The sequence below is a fragment of the Bos indicus x Bos taurus genome, chromosome 2, assembly GCF_003369695.1.
Source record: "Bos indicus x Bos taurus breed Angus x Brahman F1 hybrid chromosome 2, Bos_hybrid_MaternalHap_v2.0, whole genome shotgun sequence".
NCBI classification, from domain to species: Eukaryota; Metazoa; Chordata; class Mammalia; order Artiodactyla; family Bovidae; genus Bos; species Bos indicus x Bos taurus.
In genome coordinates, this window is record NC_040077.1 from 120,143,427 (window position 1) to 120,156,895 (window position 13,469).

The following is a 13,469-nucleotide window of genomic DNA, read 5'->3' on the forward strand; positions in this document are numbered from 1 at the left end:
AGTGTGTCCATTTTTACCTTCATTACTGGTATCATACCACATTCATATAAACTCACCAATAGCATTTCTGTTGTTATACATATCTGTTACCGTCACATGCATTGATTTCAGCAGATAACCGTAGATAGCAACTTTGTATAATGTTGTATTTCCACAGTGTGTATTGTTAGCTCAGCCATTTTTTATGGGTGGAGACTTGATCATCATGATGTAATCAGCATTGGAAAAAAAAGAAAAAAACATGAGATACAAGAAGGAAAAACAGCTACATAACTGGCTGAGTGTATTTAATACATTTAAAAATAGGGTGCTAAAATGGATACTTCTTACTCTATGAGTCCTGTTTCAGAGATCTGAAAGCTGTCAATGCTTTGTCCATTGATGTAGATGTCCAGGTCAGTCCTGTTTGGGCTCTTGGAGACCAGAGGAGTTTGAAATTCAGGAATAGTCTTGTCAAAATTCTCCATCTTGATTTGATATTCACCTTTGGAGCCTTGGGTCAACAGAGATGCAAAACAGCGATATAACATGATCTCGGGAGGACAGGTAGGATGTCCTCCTCTGGCATGTTTCTCCAGTGCCTTCCTGCGCTGTTGAAAGGAACACAACTAATTCAAAGTGGGAAGGATTTTCATACTGGAGCAGAGTAGCCAGAGGACTTGATGGTATAATAGAGTGGTAGTAGGTGAGTGGAAAGGTAAAGAATGGACATTCCTCAGAACTGATGCCATCAAGGTGGAAGTCCACACTGGTCTGGTAGAGTTTGCCGTTTCCTGATAGAGTATAGCTGAGACCCGAACATTGGTTAGAGGGCTAGGCTGAGTTTTGGCCACTTGGAAAATGAGATTAGGTTTACCATCTAGGTGAGCTACTACTGCTAAGTCAGTAAAGCAAATTGAGGAAGCTCGATTTTTTGGCCGGGCAATCTTCGCCACAAAGGCACCTAAATTAGAAACCATTGAGTTCTTTTTTTAGAATGAACACTAGAAATGTCATTACTTTTTCTGAGTGACAAGGATCTAGCAAATTGTTATACATTTCTTAGTGTCATGCCTGCCAAATAAGTCAGGAATTGAACTTGTTAATTTCTCATTAGCCTGAAGCGTTTTTCAAAATAGTACATATATTCTTATTTTAAAACTGATTTCAAAATGGATAAGAAAAATTCATTTGTCACATAGAGATGTAAAACTTTCGAAGTTTGTTAGGATGTCAGAGTCATCATTGCCTATATCCCTACCCCTGCTTAAAAAAAAATACAACAGAAAATAAATGCAATTTAGTTGCCATCAGATTACTTCAAGTTGAAATAGAGATTAGATTCATAGTAGAATGGTTTGGGGTAGGGAAGGGACCAGTAGACAAGTGGTCCATTGAAGAACTTTTAACTTTGAAATTTATAGAAACCTTTTTTTCTTTTAAAAAGGCTCTGGCTCTAAGGGGATTTCAGTGTATGCTTCAAGTGCATCCTCCTTTGAACCCCACCCCCACCCCCACAACTCTAGATCAGGGTTTCTTAACTACTAATGCACCACAGATATTGGCAGGCTGGTGAGGTCTATGGACCTCTTATCAAAATTATGCTTTAAATGCATTAAAGTAAAATACATAAAAGGATACCAAATATATATATATATTTTTTGCTAAGGATGTGTATTCTTGTTCTCTATCATGCAATACTGACTGTGGTGCTCTGGGCTCACTAGTGTTGAGTAAATGTTGAAAAAATGAACTCAGGAGAAAATTCTAACCCAGTAAATGTTTTAAAAAAAGAACAAATTCTTCTGCTAGGTAAAATGACAGTAATATGCATTGAACATATTTATTCACTTATTTAAGAAAATATTTAGCTCCTTTGAAAAATTCCTTTTAGATTTTTTTATTCATATGTTTTTGGCTAATATAGAATCAAATTTTTAAAAATTTCTCCAGTTGTTTGACCCTTGACTCTTTCTTCTCAGTCTCAGGCATTACTTGTCAATAATGCGAATGAATTGTTCTGTAGTATGATTGCTTATAACTGATTATACCCATTCCAAAATATTCCTATATTTTTTTAAAGAACAAAAACAATTACTTGTGATAAAAGCCTCTAGCATGAGGCCTAGGAGCATTTGTATGGCAAGGAGGGTGATTGCACTTGGACCGTCACCACTGGGGAACATGGTGCCGTAACCAGTTGTGAGCTGTGTCTCCAGGGAGAAGGTGAATGCCGCTGTGAAACTGGTGATGTACTTGACACAGATAGTGTGGTTTTCAGGTGGGGCATCATGATCCAGTCCCCGGTCACCATTCACCTCAGCTAGAACATACCAGAGTACTGCAAAGACAAGCCAGTGGATAACAAAAGAGGCGGAGAAAACCAGCATTATCTAGCGCCCCCACATGTACATTAGGATTCCCCAAGCGTCTCAAAGATACGCAAGACCTCCTGAAGCGTGCTGTGACCATCCTTGGTAACCATCCTCTGAGTCTCTGACTCAGGAGAGGAGCAGTAACTTTGCAGTGACTGCCATCCATCTCAGGCGATAATGCTCTGAAATCGAGAGTGCATTAGTAAACCCTTAACTGTTTCATAGTTAATATTAATAAATCCTGGTTTTGTAATGTTTTTTTGGAATGCTTCCCCAACTACCCGGCAGGCTTTCCCAGTCTGATAGCTCTTTCTGTTTTCAATAAGGGAGCATTCACTGACTTAGTCATTTGTTTGATAGCTCATCATGGATTGCCTTGAGATATCTCTTACTGGTTCCTTTATGCTATGCTATGCTATGCTAAGTCACTTCAGTCGTGTCCAACTCTGTGTGACCCCGTAGACGGCAGCCACCAGGCTCCCCCGTCCCTGGGATTCTCCAGGCAAGAACACTGGAGTGGGTTGCCATTTCCTTCTCCAATGCATGAAAGTGAAAAGTGAAAGTGAAGTCACTCAGTCGTGTCCAACTCTTAGCGACCCCATGGACTGCAGCCTACCAGGCTCCTCCATCCATGGGATTTTCCAGGCAAGAGTACTGGAGTGGGGTGCCATTGCCTTCTCCGGGTTCCTTTAAGGACTGTTAAAATACTATTTGGCACTTTAACAAATCTCTGAGGGCTGGGGTTACCACTAATGTCTTTTCTGGTGCTTTTGTATCTTTCTTGCTCAAGTCCAGGCTTTCAGTGTGTACTGATTTGACCAAATGTTATATGTAAATAACTTTTTGTAATTAAACTTATAACTGAATATTGAAAAGGAATACTAAATATGTGTTCCTTTGTTTAAATAAATGGAAATCATTTAGAAGTGTAGTGTTTAACTGAAAATGTTTTGAAGCCAAACTCAGTGCTAGGATAAGCTTTTAGACATCTGTAGTTCTATTGTATCTTTTATAATTAGCCTGTTGAAATTTTATAATTAGATTTTATTTGTTTTTGTTACTTTGTGGCCATTTTCATGGAGTCTTTCCTTCTATGGCTGGTGAATTGCCACCCTTTTGAATATTCTTGGTTCTGACTACATAGTAGAGAGGTAAGAAATTCCAGGTAGAGATTTCAAGATAATATTAATTTTGAAAGTAAATGAACCAGAAGAAAAAGTTTTAAGTTTAATGAACTAAAATAATCATTAAGACATCAAATGGCAATTTTTAAAACATATTAATAAAACTAGTTTTTAACTGTAGTCAGTTTTCATCTTTGTTTATGTTTTCTCTGATGAATAGAAATCTAACATGTGCTTTCCATGTGACCATCCTTGCATACAACAAAGGTGCGGAGGACTTAGGCAGAGGCAGCCAGAACAGAGTGGGAGATGCGGCTTTGCTTCCCTTGAGTGCTCCTTTCTTCTCTGCCTCAGTCCAGTACTTGGGGTTCATGTGTGACTCATTTTGTTTTGGGTTTTTTTTTTTTTTGAGGATTCTTCCTCAGAAGTAGATGCCCTCGGAAGTGTTGTGTATCACCTTCCTACCTTCTGAATGACAGCGAGGCACGTGGAGCTAGGCTATTGCTTGAGTTTACTGGACCCTCCTCTGTTTAGGAACTTTGCGGTTTTGGAGACTGCCTTCCCCTGTTGGAAATGGACCTTAGCAGCTGGGTAGATACTTTCCCTTTTGTCGTAAAGCTGATTTAACATTGCTTGCTGATATTAGAGACATTCTCTTATATTTTCTTTAGACTTGAGTTGCTGATGGAACACTGGGATGACTGTTAAATTTATTTAGATTAGATGGTCATTTCAGTTTCATATTATAAATTGAAAAAAAATCTTAGGAACTTAATGTTTTATAATTTATTATCCTAACAAGTTGTCATTATCATTTTATTTAGTGTTTTTTTTTTCTTGGCACAGATATTTAATGACTCATTTTACTAGATTTTTTGATGTTTTAGAAGACCTGATATCCGCCCTTTTGTAAATAATAATAATAATAACAAAATATTCATAAGCATTGTGCTAGGTGCTTTCATGTTGCATTGTCTCTAATTCTTTGGGGTCTCAGCAAAATAGATATTCATATCCCATTTTTCAGATGAGATCACTGAGGATCCACAGTGAAATTTTCACAGGGCATATGGATTATTTTCCAAATTTGGCTAACTTTATAGTTGGGTTTTTGTTTTTTTTTAACTACAAGAAGCTGTCTCATTTAGAGAGTTTGGTGAGATAAGTCTTCTCAAGATAATTGATACTGCATTCACAAGATAGTCTTTGACAGCCTAATTTTTAGCATCTTTAGTAATGCTTTAATGTCTCAAGTATCCATTTAAAATCATTGTTAGCTTTATTCATAATTTTTATGTCAATACTGATTATATTAGCTAATATAAATTATTTATTATTTGCCAGGAGGCATACCAAACACTTCACATGTGAAGCCAATAGTAGTGCCAGACACAGAATAACCTCTTGGGCTATTTGTTGCTTTATTGGTATTAATAATACTTATGTGCACATGACTGCTTGGTCGTGTCCGACTCTTTGTGACCCCATGGACTGTAGCCGCCAAGCTCCTCTGTCAATGGGATTCTTTAGGCAAGAATACTGGAGTGGGTTGCCATTTCCTCCTCCAGGGGATCTTCCCGACCCAGGGATACAACCTGTGTCTCTGTCTCTTGCACCGGCCACCAGGTTCTTTACCACTGAGCCACCTAGGCAGACCAACGTTTCTTAACTTTCATAGTAATAAGTGCCATTGTTAATGCAATTTTATAGGTAATGAAGCTGAGGCACAATGTGTCTCTTAAGATCACAAAAGTAGTAAGTGGTGGTGAATTCCTGCTCAGTCTGTAGACCAGAATCAGTACTATATTGCCTCAAAAATAGACATTTTGACCCTAGTAAGCCTAATTTTGTCCAAGAGCCCTACTGATTATTCTTCAGAAATGCTTAGGCTAAGACCTGTGATTTGTAGACAAGAAATATATTTTCAATTAAGGAAGACATCTTGAATGATTTGAAAATTAGTAAGGAATCTTCCATAAGGCTCTTATCCTTATCCATCAGAAGGCAGACAGAATGAAAACCACAGTCACAGAAAACTAATCAAACTGATTACATGGACCACAGCCTTGTCTAATGAAACTATGAGCCATGCCATGTAGGGCCACCCAAGACAGATGGGTCATGGTGGAGAGATCTGACAAAATGTGGTCCACGGGAGAAGGGAATGGCAAACCACTTTAGTATTCTTGCCTTGAGAACCCCATGAACAGTATGAAAAGGCAAAAAGATAGGGCACTGAAAGATGAACTCCTCAGGTTGGTAGGTGCCCAATATGCTACTGGAGAAGAGTGGAGGAATAGCTCCAGAAAGAATGCCGAGATGGAGCCAAAGCAAAAACAACACCCAGTTGTGGATGTGACAGGTGATGGAGGTAAAGTCTGATGCTATAGAGAACAATATTGCATAGGAGCCTGGAATGTTAGGTCCATGAATCAAAGTAAATTGGAAGTGGTCAAACCAGGAGATGGCAAGAGTGAACATTGACATTTTAGGAATCATTGAACGAAAATGGACTGGAATGGGTGAATTTAACTCAGATGACCATTATATCTACTACTGTGGGCAGGAATCCCTTAGAAGAAATGGAATAGCCTTCATAGTCAACAAAAGAGTCTGAAATGCACTAATTGGATGCAGTCTCAAAAACGACAGAATGATCTCTGTTTGTTTCTAAAAGTGGGTCTCTGTGTCATTCTCTCCCACGGCACCCTCATCTTTTGTTTTATAGCACTAATCGGGCTTTTATTGTATGTTTATCTATTTCCCTGCCAATTCTGTCTCTGCACTACCCTGGATACTCCATGTTAGTTTTATTCAGCTTGTATCCTCAGCACTATGTCCAGGCCTGGCATAAAGCTGCCATTCAATAAAAACATGTTAAATGAGTAGGTGAATGAGTAAAAGAATGACTTACTTTAGTTAACTTCTCTAAACTTCACTTTAAACAAGGCGAGTATTTAAAATATCTAACTAGTAAGGCAGAGGGCAGGAAAGCATCACAAAGCATGCCAAACAACAGAGTACTACTGTATAACACAGGGAACTAAATATACAGTATCCTGTGATAAACCATAATGGAAAACAATATGAAAAAAATCTATATGTGTGTGTGTGTGTACAGCTTCCCTGGCTCAGTTGGTAAAGAATCTGTTTGCAAAGCAGGATACCTAGGTTCAATCCCTGGGTTAGGAGATCCCCTGGAGAAGGGCATGACAACCCACTCCAGTATTCTTGCCTGGAGCATTTCACGGACAGAGGAGCCTGCCCAGCTATAGTCCATGGGGTTGCAAAAGAGTCGGACACAACTTAGCAACTAAACTAAACTGGGTTTCAAGTGTCCTCAGAGGAAGACCCAGAAAGAAGCTTTGCTAATGTAGCCTTGGGAGTCAGATTCCTGGACTTTCTCTGCACTCTACTTGTTAGCAGCTAGACACTAAGTTCTGCCCAAGTGGAAAGGGAGAGAAATGAGATTGCACGTTTGGTTGGGAGGAGAGCCCAAAAACTGTGGGTATGTTTTTATTTTTACTTATTTTTTAAAAATGTTTTGTTTTGTATTAAGATATAACTGATTAACAATATTGTGATAGTTTCAGGTGGACATGACTGAGCAACTAACACTTTAACTTTTAATGTGCATATATATGTGTATATATATATATATATATGTGTGTGTGTGTGTGTGTGTGTGTCTGAATCACTTTGCTGTACCACAGAAATTAACACAACTATACTTCAATAAAATCAAGACTTGACTTCAATAAAATAAGTTTTTTAAAAAAGTAAAATATAGATGTATTTTAAAACAGAGAAGAAAGCATCCCAAATGTTCAAGCCAAGTTCTAGAGCAGTGAGTATGCCAGAGGTCCCCGCTATGCTAAGTATTAACCTTTCAGTTGCCAGAAGGTGCAGAGGTCTGGGGGATTCCAGGGGAGAAAGTGAGGGTGATGGGAAGCTGGAGGGGCACTTAGGGGATTTGCAGCAGCAATCAATACAAACATTTCACTAATTTAGCAAGCATTTGAGACTGCACTGGTACAAACCAGCTAAATGTTACCCCTGTCTGTGAAATGGAAGAACTGACAGCCAGCTGATCAAAAGGGGTGCTGGGAGAGGTAACATCAACCAGCTCCATGACATGCTAGGAGAAGCAGGCCTGAGGCAAAGAAAATAGCAACAGCTTAGGAAATACTAGGACAGAAATGTCTACTTTCACCTTCTCGCTTCCCACCCCAAAGAGACAGACAAATCCTAACAAGCATGCCAAGTGTGGGGGGAATCCAGCTGCATTCGGAAAGGGTGCCTATGTTGAAGAAACTGCAAATATGAAAAAACAGAACACAACCAAGTGGCAGGAGAGACTGAGGCTCTCCAGGAGTTTCCTTCTTAACTAAGGAAAGTTAGAAATTGCAGTCCCTCCATGAAAAGCCTGACTGGCCCCCTGACTAGTGTTCAAGACCCTAGGCTCTTTCCTCCTCTCTCTGCTTCTAAAGTGCTCTGACCCAAAAGCTCATTCAAAGTAGGGGCAGAGGCTCCAGAGCTCTTTAGGTCTTTGGTCTTATCCACACCAAGACCTTTGAATTTGCTTCTCTTTTGAGCAGCCCTTCAGAAGTGGACTTCTTGAGCATGACAGAACCAGCTGCTGGAGGTAAACCTGCCTTCCTGGTGAAAACAAGAGATACCTTACATCTGACGTCCACAGAAAGAGGACTTTACTATAAAGCTAGAAGTCGTGTTGCAGAATCCAAAGCTGGGGACTGTGAAAGGGAGACCATCAGAAACTTCAATCCAAGCACTGGCTTTGCTTTTCTTCCCAACGTCAGGCTGACTGGCTTTGTTTCTTGGTATGCCTCATGGAAAATGCCCATTGTCAACATCTCCTTCGATTATAGCACCTCCATTCAGAATCAGGCAAGACAGCAGGGCTTCAGCACCATTCCAGGGTCCTGGAAATGGGACGTGATTGGTTGGCTTGAGTTAGGTGCCTGCCCTTGACCAGTCATCAGTGGCTTGGGTGAGAGGTGGACTCACAGTTATGTTTGGCTGTTCTCCCCAGTTCTATGCACACAGAAGGGGTATGGTGTTGCTAGACGAGGGATACTGGGCAGGCAGTAGATAGAAAGTACCCTGTAAATATGATTTATCCAATGTCAATCAGCTAGAAAATGGCATGCCAGGTTTAAATGACTCTGTGTTCTTCCATTTTGCTCTGTTTTGGGGGTATGAAATGAAGGTTATTTATTTCCCTGGGAGGTGGGGAGCCTTGTTGGAGGGACACCAGAAGTGAAGCCCACAGCCTCAGACTCCAGTAAGCGTTCAGAGAGCTGAAGTTAGTGAGTACAACAGTGCTTGCCAATCCCGGCTTCCAGGCTAGACTGTAAACTGAAGAGGATTGTATGTGTATAGCTTGGGTCCTGGTAGGGAGGTTTTTTTTTATGCTAAGTCACTTCAGTCATGTCTGAATCTTTGCAACCCTATGGACTATAGCCCACCAGGCTCCTCTGTCCATGGGATTCTCCAGGCAAGAATACTGGAGTGGGTTGCCATCCCTTTTCCAGGGGATCTTACTGACCCAGGCATGGAACCCGCATCTCTCTCTTACATCTCCTGCACTGGCAAGCGGGTTCTTTACCACTAGCACCACCTGGGAAACCCTGATAGGGAAGAGTCCTTGGTAATTGTTTAGGGAAGAGAGGGAGGGAAGGAAGAAAAAAGGAAGGAAGGAAAGAAGGAAGAGAGGGAGGGAGAGAAGGATTGTGATTTTAAATCACTCATAGAGCTTGGTACAAAGAAAGATAATCATAAGTAACATTTATTGAGCACTTAGTATTCTAAGACTTTGCATGTGTTAAATCATTAATCCTCACATACTATCAATTGACTGAAAATTATTGTTCTCTTTTATTCTATTCTTTTATCCTATTCTCTTTCATAGATAAGATACTGAAGCTCACGAAGGTGAAGTTCACCCAGGTTCACCATGTTAATGGCAAAACCATTACAAATCTAAGCAGGTCTGGCTCCAGAACCTCCACCCTGAACCACTGCACCACACAGTCTTTTTAGGTGTCAGTAGACCACTCAGAGAATCAGAATCTTTGGGGGTAAGACTTGGGGATCTGTATTTGAGCCAGGGTTCCCAGCTGATCCTGATGCATAACCAGCATTAGACCTAAAACCATAAATTTAAAAATTAGCGGCAGGCCTGGGGCCATGTGACTAAAACAAACAAGACTGCTTCCAGGCTTTTAAAGTTTATCTGATCATATGAACATGAGGCTTGCCAAATAATGTTGATTGATTGTATCCCCTTTGTGAGGAGGGAACTCATACCCAGATCAATTACAAAGAACCCTCCAGGGACCTTTGAGCAGGCGGCCAGCTCAGGGGACCTGCCTATGAGACATTTTCCAAAGGGGCTCCAGTCACAGGCCACCGTCCTTGGGAGAGCCAGGATTGACTGTGTACCTGCCTAGTTCCTGGACTTTGATCTCCCATCTGACCTCCTTCTCACCCCTGCTCTCATCTGACAACTCCTGCTGGGTTGACCCCATCTCTGACCCCAGCCTGCCCCAGTTTTCAGCCTCACTGCTCCAGGCTGCGATCTCACATGATGACAGCTTGAGGCAGGACAATATTTGTATCAGCCACCAATAATAGGAGCAAAATACCATCTCTTCTAATAATGTAGTGACAAATGGAATATTCATGTCAAAAGAACTGTGTCTTTCAGAGTGGAATTCAGGTATCTTAAACCAACTCTGCAACTGTCACTGAAAATTAGATGCAGAAACAGTGAGAAATAAATGACCCTTGGTACTAACTGGAGCAAATGTTCTTTCATTGATTAAACAAATGGTTATTGAGAGCCAATTTTATGATGGTTTTTATGTTACCACTGGGGGCAAAAAAGATGAACAAGACATTGTGTCTGCCCCCATGGAGTTCCCTCATGCTCATCTGCTGCAGGATTCAGAGAAGTGATGCTTCCAAGATTAGTCAATGGATGTGACTAAAGGGAAGAAAGGCTGCAGGATTGCACTGTCAGAGAGGGGATGGTTCTAGATTTGTCTGAAGTGCCAAAGTCCCTCAAATACTGGACCAGCCTATGGAAGCTTGGAGGAGCCAGTAATGAGCCTTGGAACACAAACACCTTTTAAAAACCTAGTGTCTTTGTAGACATAACCAAGTTAAGATGAGGTTTTAGAGCTTCACTGTGGGTTCAGCTGGTAAAGAATCTGCCTGCAATGCGAGAGACCTGGGTTTGATCCCTGGGTTGGGAAGATCCCCTGGAGAAGGAAAAGGCTACCCACTCCAGTATTCTGGCCTGGAGAATTCCATGGATTGTATAGTGGACATGGCTGAGTGACTTTCACTTTCACTTTACTGGATTAGAGTGGGTCCTACTCCAACAGGACTAGTATCCTTATAAGAAGAGGGCAAGTTGGACACAGACATACAGGGAATGCTGTGTGATGATGGAGGCAGAGATTTGAGTGATACACGACTAAGCCAAGGATTGCTGGCAACCACCAAAAGCTAGGAGAGAGGCACTGATTAGATTTTCCCTCTTCACCCACAGGAAAGAACCAATCCTGCTGGCACTTTGATTTTGGACTTCTGGTCTCCTGAATTGTGAGAGTAAATTTTTATGTTAAGTCACCTGGTTTGTGGTATTTTGTTACAGCAGCCCTAGTAAACTAATATACTTATCCAAGGCCATTATTTGGAAATGATCCCACTGATGGATATTAACAGAGCCCTTAAAAGCACCAGCGGCCCTGACATGTCTCCAAATGTTCATTGAAGATGAGTCATCATTGTGTCTCTCCTAGATCTCTGGGAAAAAAAAAAAAAGCAGCAGCAGCCTGATTCCCCCAGGGAGAGGGAGGAAAGCCTTCCACATGATTATTTAGCAGGAATAGGATGCTAGGAGGTGGGGAGGAGGGTTGCCAGCTGCTTCTCTTCCCCAATGGGGACAGTCCAAGAAAAAAAGGAGGCTTTCATCACTATAAGAGGATGTCATAGTCATTTACTTTCACCCATTCAGTAAACACACGTGGAGCACTTACTGTGCTGGGCACTGCTAGCCACCAGGGACAGTGTGTATATGGATGGGAGAGGAATGCTAAAGAAAGAGAACTGAGTTCCAAGAGCTGAGCTGGAGTGGAAAGCCTATGGCATGGAGGGTCATTAGCATGGACTTGGGTATTAGACAGTCCAGGCTTGAATCCTGGTTCCACCACTGACGTCCACTGTGTTTTTGGGTAAGTTCACATCTTGGACTCCAGGTGTTCATTCTACTCTAAGTATATATGATATATAGCACAGGGCCAGTGTTAGTGCTCACTAAATATTAGTTCATTACTGTAAAGTAAAGACATCACTAGAAATATCTCAGTAAAAGAGAAACATGATTATGATCAAGAAGGATCTCTGTCCTGAGAGTAGGAGGCTCTCATCACCTCCTACCAGATACGATCTTACTGGAATGCTCAGAACAACTCCAGGAGGAAGTAAGTCTCATTCTACAAATAATGTAACTCTGGCTTGAGGGTGTAAAATAACTTGACCAATTTCACAGAACAGAATGCGGCAGAGTCCACATTCAAAGTAGAACCCTGAAGCACATCTTCTTCCTATTGCAAGTCAGAAGGGAAAGGGGCAGCATGTAGTTAGGAGAGGGTCCAGAGCATTTTTCTTAGGGCTGCGGTCACCTCTACAGAAAGTACACTGTTGTATTGGACTCCATGTTTATTTTGTTGAATTAGCAAACATATCTCCAGGGCTTCCTGGAGTGAACACCTTATGTTAGTCACTCATTGATCTTCACAAGAGCCTGTAAGGTGGGCACTGTATTTTTCCCACTTTGCAGATGTGAAAATTGGGACACAGAGAGGTTAAGCAAGTTTCCCAAGGACACAGAGATAGAGAATAATGGAAGCAGGGTTCACACTTGTTTCTTCAGCTGCAGAGACAATGCTCTTAAATACTGTCTATACCGCTGCATCTTTCAGGATGGTGGCAGATTGGTTGTTGAAGTGTGTGCATCGGGGGACGGGGAAAGGATTAACATCCACCCCTGCAAGCCACCCTTTGGTGCTATTGCTGCAATAAGCCCTGAGTAATTTGACCCTATAAGGTGAATGGCAGGATGGGGGCTGTTTAGCCCTGGGATTCTCTGAGTCAACAGCTTCTCATCACTGCCCCACTTCCTGAAAACTCTTTACGCCTCAGCTTTGGAAACCCTTTGAGCACAAAGAACTCATTTCCTGTGGCCAGGAAGGTCGGGAAGAGTTCCTGATGACAGCTCATCTCCCTCATTAAGGCGCTCATAAAAGTGTTTCAAGAAGCCTGACTTATGGCTCCACTGTTTGTCAAGATCCCTTTCTGCAAGGACCCACTCCGGTAATTTGGTGCTAGGAGATGTACAGGAGAAACCAGCTCCTTTGAGTCCAGGAATTATTTATGATCCTAAGAAGAGAGGATGTCATTTGGAGAGATAACAAGCCTTCACCAGCACAACAGGCTGTTTAATATGCCACAAGGGATGAGAGACAGCTCCAGAATTCCAAAGCCAGCTAGGAAACTTTGAGAGATTCTGTACACGTGGGTTGTCTGTTCCTACTAAAGCTCCTGTGTCAATAACAGCTAACAATTATGGAGGTTTTACTTCTAAGCCATAGCTTGTGCTAAATACTTTTTGTTCATTAATTCATTTGATTCTCACACCATTCCTATCCTATTTTATAAATGAGGACATTGAGGCAGAGCAGTTAAGTAACTTTCCCTAGGCCACACAATTAGTGAGTAGGCAAATTAGGATTTTAACCCAATTAGGTCTGCCTCCAAGTTTGGGCTCTTGAACACCAAACATCACAGCTTAGGAGGAAATTGGGTTTTAAGTCAGCCCAATAAGGCTAAATGTACTTACAGACAAAATTACATTTGCTAATCTCTTTAAATGCCTATAAAGTTTAGTATATTTGGTTTG

General features: G+C 41.3%; 1 pseudogene; it reads right to left on the reverse strand.

Moving 5' to 3' along the window:
• Nucleotides 1–326: 326 nt before the first annotated feature.
• LOC113881266 lies at nt 327–2,631 on the reverse strand (annotated as a pseudogene).
• Between the last annotated feature and the right edge of the window lie 10,838 nt (nt 2,632–13,469).